This window comes from Gadus macrocephalus, chromosome 3 (assembly GCF_031168955.1).
Source record: "Gadus macrocephalus chromosome 3, ASM3116895v1".
NCBI lineage: Eukaryota > Metazoa > Chordata > Actinopteri > Gadiformes > Gadidae > Gadus > Gadus macrocephalus.
The window spans coordinates 9,664,563-9,676,435 of NC_082384.1; the positions used below are offsets into that span (position 1 = coordinate 9,664,563).

General features: G+C 46.8%; 1 long non-coding RNA gene across 1 annotated transcript; it reads left to right on the forward strand.

Moving 5' to 3' along the window:
- Positions 1–802: 802 nt before the first annotated feature.
- On the forward strand, positions 803–6,753 carry LOC132453667 (uncharacterized). The gene is made up of 3 exons (XR_009524765.1): positions 803–1,089; positions 6,431–6,500; positions 6,604–6,753. It is a non-coding gene; the product is annotated as an uncharacterized LOC132453667 (long non-coding RNA).
- The last annotated feature ends 5,120 nt before the right edge of the window (positions 6,754–11,873 follow it).

Below are 11,873 nucleotides of genomic sequence, written 5' to 3' on the forward strand. Positions count from 1 at the left end.
TTTCCCCTATATCAGTCCTCTCCTCCCAAACATTCCCTGCCAGATTGTCTCTTGTGTTTCACAGTGCTTTCCCGCGATTCTACTCCTGACTTACCACCGCTCCTGCCTGCTCTCTGATCCCTGCCTGTCTGACTCTTCTGCCGGTTCCTGATCCCCGCCTGTCTGACTATTCTCCCGGTTCCTGATCCCCGCCTGTCTGACTCCTCTGCCGGTTTCTGATCCCCGCCTGTCTGACTATTCTGCCGGTTCCTGATTCCTGCCTGTCGGACTATCCTGCTTGCCGATCCAGAATCCAAATAAACTATTGACTCTGTTCCGCGCTCGTCGCCAGTCTGTGCACTTGGGTTCAGCCAAACGCGCATGTTACAGGGAGAGACGTCGGAGAACCTGACGCAGTCTATTCATACGCCGGTAAACAAACCCAGAGAAGCCCAATCCCTACGAGAGCTCCCCGCGCTACGGCCATCCGGAGGCGCACAGATTTTTTGGCCGTGATATTATTATACAATTATATTATATACTATCATATAAAGAGCTCCGGGAGTCGCAAACGGCAACAATCACTTTCTCCTCCATGCTGCAGTTCACCCCAGACTGCACTGCACTGAGTTGGCCGGTTGAACGCTGATTGGCTGTTACCTTACACATGTCACTCAGTGGCCAGGCTGTTGAACGCCGATTTGCTGTCATCACGCGAATGTCGCGTCAAAGTTTAAATATCTTTAAAGATTGATAGAACATGGACCCTTTTCCCAGAAAAGGGTCCTATGTTCCACGTTTTTCCCAAAAAGGGTCCTATGCTCCCCGGTATGTATGGCTACAGGGGAACATAGGACCCTTTTTGGGGAAATCGGGGAACATAGGACCTTTTTTTTTTTTAAAAGGGTCCTATGTTCCCCGAGCGGGGAACATAGAACCCGGGGAACATAGGACCCGGGGAACATAGGGATGACCCCATGTGAAGTTAGCGGACATGGCAGCTTCAGTGGTTCAACCATATATGTTCTAACCTGAGTCGGATCCTGAAGAAGGAGAGGAGGCTCCTGCAGAACCTCAGACTCCGAGAATTCAGCAGGATGCTTCTGGATGGTTGGTCAAAGAAAAACTTTCTATTTTTTAAGGAACTTTTCAACGTCATTGTTTTCGAGTTTCCCGTATAAGTTAGACGCTAGCTGCTGGCACTAGATATATAGAAGACATTAGGGTTGACGCGGTGTTGACATTTTCACACCGAGTAATACACTTGCGTCAACACCGGTATTACCCTATACACGGTAGGCCTATAAACTTTGAAACTTACTAGGTCAACCGCCATCTTCTCCGTCAACTTTCCTCTCACACTCTGTGACAGTGTCTGAATCGCCATCTAATCAATACTTCATTCACTGCCTCTTCCGTGTTCATTAGAATATTATGAATAGTCTGCGTTGGGTTCAGATGCTTGAATCAGACGATTGCAGGGACAGACCCTGTGATTCAGTATGCATGGTAAGGTGCTCTTGGAAAATATGTGTCATAGTAGTAGTGCAAACGAAATAAAAATAAGTATGTAGTAGCCATCTTTAGAAGCTAGGCGATTATGTAGTAAGCCTATTGAATTTACACTAGTTATAACTATATTTTTCTTCCATTTCACAAAACGTGAAATTATGTCACCCAGGGGCCGTATTCACAAAGCATTTTATCTTGCCGCTAGGAGTGCTCCTAACTCGCGCTAAAACATTTTACGTACGAGTTTTTTCTTAAAAGTTATTCACAAAGCCGCTGAGACCTACTCTTACTAAGAATGAACTAACCCTGCGTTCACACCAAAAGATGCAAAAATTTGCCGCGCAGCACGATCCCATTCAAAGTGAATGTAGAGACGCGTTGCGGGTTTGCTGCCGGGCAAAATTTGATTTGTAGCGCAGCACGCCCGGGCCCGCTGCCGGGCCCGCTGCCGGGCACGGGCGGCGGGCGCGTTCACGTATTTTGCGGTGCGACAAATTGATATTGAAATTGAAGAACCAGAGCAAGTTGAAATATTTCAACTTTTCGGCAGCAAACGCGTGATGACAGCCAATCAGCGTTCAACAGCGTTGCCACTGAGTGACACGCCGTAACAGCCAATCAGTGTTACTCCCTTGGAGTGACCTAGAGTTCACTACCGTTACATTTATTTAGTAACTCGAAAAAACCCACAAATCAGCATTCTGTAGTGTAGTTGTGTTTACAGTTAAACTAAACTATGAGTATGCTAAAGGGCTAGAATAACAACCCCAAACAAAACCCAGTTGGGTGCCAGGCAGCACCAACCTTCCAGGCGCCGAATGGTCTCATGAACCCATAAACGGCGGGCATTCCGACGCCTCTCCCTCTTCCACAACAGGTAAAGACATGCAATGCTCATAATGTCGGCCATGGTTGTGAATGAATTCAGAAGCACCGCGGGCAAAACTTGCCCCGCCTCGAAACTTCCCGCGCTGCAAAACTGTGGCGTTGCTGCGTCGCAAAACCTTTGTTGCGCCACAAAACTATTGCTGCGCCGCAAAACTTGATTTGCTGCGCCGCAAAATTCGGCGCCAACGCGTTCGGGCAGCAAATGCATCTTTTGGTGTGAACGCAGGGTAGGTGACGCGCCGTTGCTATGGATTACGTCAATTCTCGTGCATGAGTTTAGGAGCGGTGAGTTCGGTGATTGGTTGTTCAGACGAGCCCACTGAATCACCGAAAAACAAGGAAATAGCCTAGGCTAGAAATGAATTCCTATTAAGTAGTTATAGTGCAGTTAGCAGAATACACGCATGATGACAATTTTGTGCAGACCACGATAATGACGTTGTAGCCTGCACGTTCAAGAGAGAGAGAAAGCAAACAATAAAAATACGTAAAATTTAAAATAAAATAAATGTTATGAACTACACAAGTGTTGACTGATTTGTGCCAAGGTGTTTACCTAAAATGTGTTTTCAAAGTGATCCCTAAATGCCAGTCCACTCGGTTCCAGACGGCCGAATTCATTGTCATGTTGATCGCCATCATCATCATCATCATCATCATCGTCTGGCTGTGGAATGTTCCTCCGCTTGCAGAGGTTGTGCAGAATGGCACATACAGTGATTACTGTGCTTGCCCTCTCTGGGGTGAGGCGTATTTCGCCGTGGAGGACATGAAACCGACGTTTCATCCGCCCAATTCCTCTCTCCACAACATTTTGTGTATGTTTTTGTGCTCTAGCATACATGGAGGAAATCAGTAAACAATAATAAATATGGATTCCACAATTAAAAGGCGTCAAAGAGCCAATACGATGTGTTTTACGCATAGGACTAAGGTAATCTGCGTAATCACTTACATGTTATACTTTAACTGTGCTCCCGGTTGTGGATTGAGGTAGGGTGTCTAGAGCCACGTCTTGCATGGATAGTCACTGTCACCCAGCAAGTGACACCCAACTGGTACATCTCAAAAAGCTGCCTCAGACCGCTCACCATTAAAATGCGCGAATCATGGGTAGCTGAAGCTCCAGGCCACTTTGCAACGACATCCAGTAGGCTATGTTAAAATTTGCATCAAAAACAACCTGCGTGTTGATGGAATGCACTTTCTTCCTATTGAAAATATGTGTCATAGTAGTAGTGCAAACGAAATAAAAATAAGTATGTAGTAGCCATCTTTAGAAGCTAGGCGATTATGTAGTAAGCCTATTGAATTTACACTAGTTATAACTATATTTTTCTTCCATTTCACAAAACGTGAAATTATGTCACCCAGGGGCCGTATTCACAAAGCATTTTATCTTACCGCTAGGAGTGCTCCTAACTCGCGCTAAAACATTTTACGTACGAGTTTTTTCTTAAAAGTTATTCACAAAGCCGCTGAGACCTACTCTTACTAAGAATGAACTAACCCTGCGTTCACACCAAAAGATGCAAAAATTTGCCGCGCAGCACGATCCCATTCAAAGTGAATGTAGAGACGCGTTGCGGGTTTGCTGCCGGGCAAAATTTGATTTGTAGCGCAGCACGCCCGGGCCCGCTGCCGGGCACGAGCGGCGGGCGCGTTCACGTATTTTGCGGTGCGACAAATTGATATTGAAATTGAAGAACCAGAGCAAGTTGAAATATTTCAACTTTTCGGCAGCAAACGCGTGATGACAGCCAATCAGCGTTCAACAGCGTTGCCACTGAGTGACACGCCGTAACAGCCAATCAGTGTTACTCCCTTGGAGTGACCTAGAGTTCACTACCGTTACATTTATTTAGTAACTCGAAAAAACCCACAAATCAGCATTCTGTAGTGTAGTTGTGTTTACAGTTAAACTAAACTATGAGTATGCTAAAGGGCTAGAATAACAACCCCAAACAAAACCCAGTTGGGTGCCAGGCAGCACCAACCTTCCAGGCGCCGAATGGTCTCATGAACCCATAAACGGCGGGCATTCCGACGCCTCTCCCTCTTCCACAACAGGTAAAGACATGCAATGCTCATAATGTCGGCCATGGTTGTGAATGAATTCAGAAGCACCGCGGGCAAAACTTGCCCCGCCTCGAAACTTCCCGCGCTGCAAAACTGTGGCGTTGCTGCGTCGCAAAACCTTTGTTGCGCCACAAAACTATTGCTGCGCCGCAAAACTTGATTTGCTGCGCCGCAAAATTCGGCGCCAACGCGTTCGGGCAGCAAATGCATCTTTTGGTGTGAACGCAGGGTAGGTGACGCGCCGTTGCTATGGATTACGTCAATTCTCGTGCATGAGTTTAGGAGCGGTGAGTTCGGTGATTGGTTGTTCAGACGAGCCCACTGAATCACCGAAAAACAAGGAAATAGCCTAGGCTAGAAATGAATTCCTATTAAGTAGTTATAGTGCAGTTAGCAGAATACACGCATGATGACAATTTTGTGCAGACCACGATAATGACGTTGTAGCCTGCACGTTCAAGAGAGAGAGAAAGCAAACAATAAAAATACGTAAAATTTAAAATAAAATAAATGTTATGAACTACACAAGTGTTGACTGATTTGTGCCAAGGTGTTTACCTAAAATGTGTTTTCAAAGTGATCCCTAAATGCCAGTCCACTCGGTTCCAGACGGCCGAATTCATTGTCATGTTGATCGCCATCATCATCATCATCATCATCATCGTCTGGCTGTGGAATGTTCCTCCGCTTGCAGAGGTTGTGCAGAATGGCACATACAGTGATTACTGTGCTTGCCCTCTCTGGGGTGAGGCGTATTTCGCCGTGGAGGACATGAAACCGACGTTTCATCCGCCCAATTCCTCTCTCCACAACATTTTGTGTATGTTTTTGTGCTCTAGCATACATGGAGGAAATCAGTAAACAATAATAAATATGGATTCCACAATTAAAAGGCGTCAAAGAGCCAATACGATGTGTTTTACGCATAGGACTAAGGTAATCTGCGTAATCACTTACATGTTATACTTTAACTGTGCTCCCGGTTGTGGATTGAGGTAGGGTGTCTAGAGCCACGTCTTGCATGGATAGTCACTGTCACCCAGCAAGTGACACCCAACTGGTACATCTCAAAAAGCTGCCTCAGACCGCTCACCATTAAAATGCGCGAATCATGGGTAGCTGAAGCTCCAGGCCACTTTGCAACGACATCCAGTAGGCTATGTTAAAATTTGCATCAAAAACAACCTGCGTGTTGATGGAATGCACTTTCTTCCTATTGACGAACACGTCCTCGTCTTTTGATGGCGCAATTATTTTTACGTGCGTCCCGTCAATAGCACCGAACACACCGGGCAAACCTGCAATTGCCATGAAGTTGGCTTTGATCCTGTATAATTGTTGAATGTCCAAAGGAAAGTTTATGGCACGGCTGACTGATGGTTGCGATATTTTTAAATCGTCGGCATTGCAAAGTTGCATTTCCCTTGTTGCTAAATAATGTAGTGTGGCCAAACATTTTATTTCGGGACTAATCGGATTATTCCTGTTAGTCTGGGATGTTATTGCATCGCGCACTAACTCCACTACAAGTTTAATACCCTAACATTTCGTCTCGCAGGTATTTTACGATTCTTTTTGAATAGGTCTTACTGAGTTAGGAGTCCTCTTGAGGACTTTTAAGCTCTCCTAGACTTAGGTGCTACTTTAGGCCTAAAATACTTTGTGAATTGCTCTTAGTGAAAAAAGTTAGGAGTCCTAAATTTAAGAGCGACACGCCCATTATTTTTAGGGGTTACTCCTAAATTCACCAGTTAGGACCTACTTTTAGCCCTAAGATCCTTTGTGAATACGGCCTCAGATGTGTTTGTGTTGTAAACTTGAGAATGCCTAGCGCTACTGGACATTCACCTCAGGCTAGGAAAATGTGGCCATCTAGAGCACGTGGGAGCTATTATTGGTTGCAAATACTGGTATGCCAGGTTTATTTACTTAGCATTATACATGCATGATTTATTTGTATTTGTTTGTATAGGTGCACATGTGGAAATTGTGCCACAATGCAGTCAGAGCCTGAGAACGTATGCTGTCAGGAGGTGCCTCAGGTAACATTAGCAGCTACCTAACCCTTACCTACACTTATGTTTGCAGTGCATGATTTGTGATAACATGCCTCTGCAGATACTCACCTTATATTATCCATAATAGGTTACAAGACGGCAGGAACAGCTGGATGAAAGGCCTCCCTGTATGATAGACCATCCAGGTGTAGAATCGGTTTGTCTAAATGTGTTCTCGCTGCAGAACGCGTTCAACATTTACAGAGCTGACGACGGTCCTTTGCGACTACGGGGGATGGAGTAGTGAGTTTTACCTATAATAACCTACTTGACTGTTCATACACAATAAACAAAATAAAGTCAGCCAATGCCACAATTTCACATCACATTTTAACATATAGCCAATTTTTTCATAAGCAGATACTGCATATTACGCATTAATTCACATAAAACATTGTACAGATACAATAAACATTTATTGAACGCAGTCATGAATATTTGTGCATTTAAAAACAGTTTTAAGTGAAGAATTTAGATGAGATGAGAAATGAGAAAATGTGAACAGAGATGTTGACATTGTAGAACCTGTTGACTAACAATGTTACATTTTCTCAGTCGTTACAGGTATTTAGCCTATAGAAATTTTGTGAGCTGGTGCTGGTGCTGTTATCCCATCATGCGTTGTTGTTCGTATACACCGGGAGTTTCCTGACGCCCATGGAAGATACGGAGGCTTCAAACCACCCTCCCTTGATTGAATCTGGAGACGTAGCTGGCGATGACCTCCTCCTTGTCTGGATGCTCATATTCTGAAGACAGTTCCGGCGGGATGTTTATCTTCAGAATCTCTGCTCTGTACGATGCTGGGTCGACAAAGACCTTCTCCATGATCATGTCCATCAAATCATTCACATACTTTGTGCAATACACACAAAAGGGAATCACTAGTTACTAGATTATTCAACAACTGTTCATGCATTGACATTTTGCACTTTGAATATTTGGTATATTTTCAGGTATTTATGTGCATTTATTTGTTTATTTTATTGTGTTGAAGTTTGTCTCATGTACTTTGTCTCATGTTCAATCCTCCTCCTCATCATCCTCATCGTCATCCACTTATCCGGGGTCGGGTCGCGGGGGGAGCAGCTCAAGCAGGGGGCCCCAGACTTCCCTTTCCCGGGCCACATTGACCAGCTCTGACGGGGGGATCCCGAGGCGTTCCCAGGCCAGTGTTGAGATATAATATCTCCACCTAGTCCTGGGTCTTCCCCGAGGTCTCCTCCCCACTGGACGTGCCTGAAACACCTCCCAAGGGAGGCGCCCAGTGGGCGTCCTTGCCAGATGCCCGAATGTTCAATATAAATGTTTATTTTCTGAGTAAAATTAAACGTTGACACTTACGGAATGTCGCCTGAGTCTTCACTGGTTTGGCTCTGCACTCTCCCTTCCTGGCCTTAGGAAAGGTCAGTCTGAACATAAGATCCCCTAATGACGTAATGGCTTGTCCTCTATCAGAATTCTCATTGTAATGCAGTGCAGCCAGGTAGAGTCTATGACATTAAAAAGAAAAATCAAACATGAAAATAATTGCAAGAAATGGGAAAATGTTCACAACAAGTAATCTCAGCTTAATTTACCTGCACAGCATTCCTAGAAATGGATAGACCACATTTTTAGGAGCGAACCGCAGGATCACGGCGTGGAATGCCTCCAAAGAGGACGTCTGGTGGTGGGGACTGAGCTTTGCTATATCCCTCAGGACTGCCTTCTTGGTCAGCGCCTTCTCCAGCTTGTAGAATGCAGGAGTTGCTGAAAGACAAAAGTATCATACATTATATCCTACTTATTGGTAAGTATCCAAATGATTGGTTGTACCAAAGTCCTTGAAGGACACAGTAGCCTGGACAGCTGTTACAAAAAGTATTCATTTATGATAGCAGGGCATTCTTAGGCATAAAACATGACTGCACTGTTACAGTGTAAACACTACCAACCTTCACTTCTGTAATGTGAACGAAGACTCTTCAAAGAGAGTTGTGTGCCAACATGGTGTCTCTGAGGTGGCTCAGTATTGCAGCCAATATCCCTTGTAGCAGGTAACTCCGATGATGCATGATGCTCTGAGGCCTATCGGAAAAAAAACATGTCAACCTTATCTTGCATGCATAGCTCTGTGTCTGTATCAAGCATAATTATAATATACAAATTATATTCACCGTGTATATATAATTACTATTCACATTAAAAGGAATTGTATACATTCTCCCTGTGCCTTTAGATACCTCCCTTCCTCTCTCTGTATGGGAGCTTAATTGGTATTTGAATTGCCATTGTAGCCACGAAATCTGATACTCAGGCCATGTCTATCGAATGACTTCTTTGTTATGTAGATTCCGTGAACTGTCTTGCAGTCTCAACGATGGTCACTCCAACTCCCCTATGTTACATTTGGATTAACTACCCACATTGCGAACGTTTCCCCATAAAAATCTCGTTCACCCATTGTCTCACTGAATGTATCCTTGGTAGCTTTGAAGCATGTGCTCTCCCGAGCTTTTCATCGTTTTCAATGGAAAAACTCACACAACAACACGCTCAAGTTCATGCTAATCTACTAAAGAAACAAACAGCTAATTATTTGTATACTTCAATGTCCCTCGTCTGCAGGTATTCCACGCAAAGTTGGAAGGGACCCCTCGTAGAGATAAAGTTTCACAGCTAATCCTTCCGTGTACTGACCGAAGTTGGCGAAACAGTCGTAAAATGGTTATAGCGCAGACCAACAGGTTTTTGCCAACTGTAGCCGGGACTTCGCCTTCAAGAATGAAATCAATCCACGTCGCTCTTTCGTTCTCTGGGACACGATGGAGAGATTTGTGGACGTCCATACAGCCAACAACAGAACGCCTCTTGTGAATCCTCGACATGATGAATTCCAAACATGCAACACAATAGGCCGTATCTTACTTATACTCTGATTGAAGGGGGGTGGGGAAGTGGGAGGTCATATTCAAATGAGCGCCCCTTCCTACGTAGGAACGGGCGCTGAAACTGACTCGCTCGTTTGGTAGCTTGAGGCGGGCTGCTTCCGGAAATGCGTATGTTACTCAAAAAATCATGTACAGACGTTTTTCAAAGTTTGTATGCGTGTGGGAGCACCTATACCCACAAAAACACTCCAAATCCCAGGAAAAGTGCTGTTTTCATAATATGTCCCCTTTAAGCCCAAGCACCCCTGGTTAACGATCCTCAGGCTTGCCTCGTTAAGGGGAGGAAGTCCATGTAAGGCTTTGGGGTGGAGCCAGCAGGTTGCCAGACCTACCACTCCCCTCACTCCTCCCTGGCGTCTGCCACAATATATATTTATAAAAGAAAGAAAAAGAGTTGTAGCTGGCGTTTGTTGGTGAGGGCAGTGTGCTCGCTCCCGCTCCCAGCACTCGTATGCCTAATTTCTCTGTTATTGTTTGGTGTGTTAGCTGTTAGCTTTGCTCTGATCTAACCATCAATTTATTTTCCCTACAACTTACCGGTGAAGGCGGTGCTCTCGCTCCCGCTCCCAGTAACGTTTTAGTTTGGCTTCCCTTTTTTAGCAGCAGCGCTCACGCTCAAGCTAATTAATATTTGTTGATTTAATTTTCTGGTGAAGGCAGTGTTCTCGCTCCCGCTCCCGGTAACGCCGCATTTGGCCCTATTTTGATTGACAATTAGTAGCAGTGATCACGCTCAGGCTAATTAGTTTCTGTTCTTCAATTTACTGGCGAGGGAAGTGCTCTCGCTTCCGCTCCCAGTTACGCTGCCTGTGGCTGCCTCCATAATGGCCCACCTACGTGTCGCCTGTGCGGCTCCTCTCGAGCCTGAGGACGGCCACGACAGCATGATGAGGTTCCGGCTATGGGTGCCCCCCAAAAAGAAGGCAAGGGGCGGACTGGCTTCCAAGTTAACGATGCCCTATCTCTGGCGGCTTCGGCTAACCACTTTATGAGGTTATGACAGAGGGCGATGCCTCCCACATATTGGACGAGGCCTCCTGCTCCTCTGCACAAAGCTCTCTGCAGGGGGCAGCAGACACCTTCATGGCGGCCGTAATGCAGATGGCTCTGGCTCGCCTACAGCTCGATGCTGCGCAGACGGAGTCTGCCCAGGCCAGCGCCTTCTTCAGGCGCAACCCTGCCCCGGCCACATTCTCCGTCCCTCCTTCAGAGGAGTACTTGAAGGAGCTTCATGCTTGCTGGAGGGACACTAGGACCCTTTCCCACTCAACGTCGGATGCCTGGACCTTGGCTGCCATGCAGAATGCGGCACAGGTTGGGCTGGGCCGCATGCCACCAGTCGAGCCTGCCATTGCCTCCCTAATTCTTGCTCCTGATGAGGCTCTGAGGCCCAATGCCAGGTGTCCTCTGAGCCGTCGCTGCAGAGTCTGAGTGAGTCATTACAGGCTTTTGCCCTCATGTCAAGGGAGTTAGGACGCACTATGTCCATCCTCGTACAGACTCGCCACCAGGTGTGGCTTGCGCCACTGACAGAGACATGTAGGAGGGTCCTCCGTGCGGTGCCGGTGGAACCAGGGGAGCTTTTTGGGTCAGCTGCCCTGGAAGCACTGGAGGGGGCTGCCCGAGCTAGGCAGACCAGGCAGAAGCTGTCCGGTCTAACCATGAGTGTGTCCGTTCCTAGCAGGCCTGGGGGCCCCTCGGCTGTCCCCCAGCGGCGCTCCCAGCCACCTGATTACTCCGGTGGCCTACGGAGGTCTCAGCGGCCTGCTCAAATGCCTCTGGATGGCTTTCGGGCCCCCGAACGCCTACCTTCCTGGCAGCCTTGTGCGCCACAACCAAACCTGCAGGCGCTAGGCCCATGGGGCCAGTCGTCAGTTGTTTTTCCCAGCAGCAGCTCAGTTACTGGGCTGCCTGTACTTCAGACCCTTGGGTGGTTTCCACCTTGACCCCAGGGTACGAATTGCAGTTCTGACGCCGGCCCCTAGCCTTCAGCCAGGTCAAAATTACTGTTGTCAACTCTGGACCAGGAGTCGTCCACCCTCCTGGCCAAGGGGGCAATCGAGCCAGTGGATCCTCTGCTGCACCCCAGAGGGTTCTACTCAAGGTACTTTCTCATAAAAAAGAAAGATGGCAGATTCCGCCCCATTCTCGACCTGAGGGGACTCAACAGGTTCCTGAAGGTCCTACCATTCCACATGATCACCGCATCAGACACGCTGCGGGTGGTCACAAAGGGAGTGTGGTTCACCACTGTGGACCTGAAGGACACATACTTCCACGTCCCAATTGCACCGCACCATCAGCACTTCCTTCGGTTCGCCTTTCGTGGCCGTCATTTTCAATTCAGGGTACTTCCCTTTGGTCTCTCCCTTTCCCAGAGGGTATTCACCAGGATGGTGGCGGCAGCTCTCGCACCCCTGCAGAA